Genomic DNA, 657 nt, shown 5'->3' on the forward strand with positions numbered 1-657 from the left:
GCCGGCGCGGGCCATTCCGAGCGGGGCCAGGCCCTGCTTTCGCACCCCCGGGCCCAGCGGCGGCGGCTGCCCCGGAGGCCCGGGGCTCGCAGGGCTCGGGGTCGCCGCCGGGAGCGTTCTCCTGCACGGCCCAGCAACTCCGGGGGGTGGCTGCTCGGAGCTTGGGGGTGTTCAGGCCGAGGAGGTTGCGGTGGCGACGGGCTCATAGCCAACCTTCAGCTCCGCGAGCATCTCTTTGCTGTCAGGCCCCTGCAGTGTGAGCTGCGAGCACGGCTGTGCCCTTAGTGCTTGAAAGTGTTGAAAGCTCCAGAGTCTCTCGCTGTTGGTTTCAGTCACGTTTGCTTTCAGTTTTGAAAGGGTAAAATACGAATCTCCATTGAACTTACTTTTTTTGCAGGATAGTTCCAGTTGTGACCATCCTCCATCACTTTGTTGAGATTTGTTTCATAAAAATTCATTTTTTATGTGAGTTACCTGAGGCTGCTGGGTTTGTTGCCCAGTGGCCTCAGGTATACATATATATATATACACACACGTATATAGATACATATATATGTACATACATATATATATGTGCACATATATATGTATGTATATGTGCTTGTACTTGGCCTTGAGTACGTTTCACGTGATGTAACTAAAACCTGTAAGATTTTC

The 657-nt window shown here is 52.1% G+C and overlaps 1 protein-coding gene across 1 annotated transcript in view; it reads left to right on the plus strand.

The window, feature by feature from the left end:
• CUNH3orf38 (chromosome unknown C3orf38 homolog) overlaps positions 1-657 on the plus strand; it is a 5,816-nt gene that overhangs the window by 68 nt on the left and 5,091 nt on the right. The window lies entirely within an intron of this gene.

This window comes from Geospiza fortis, unplaced genomic scaffold, assembly GCF_000277835.1.
Source record: "Geospiza fortis unplaced genomic scaffold, GeoFor_1.0 scaffold72, whole genome shotgun sequence".
NCBI classification, from domain to species: Eukaryota; Metazoa; Chordata; class Aves; order Passeriformes; family Thraupidae; genus Geospiza; species Geospiza fortis.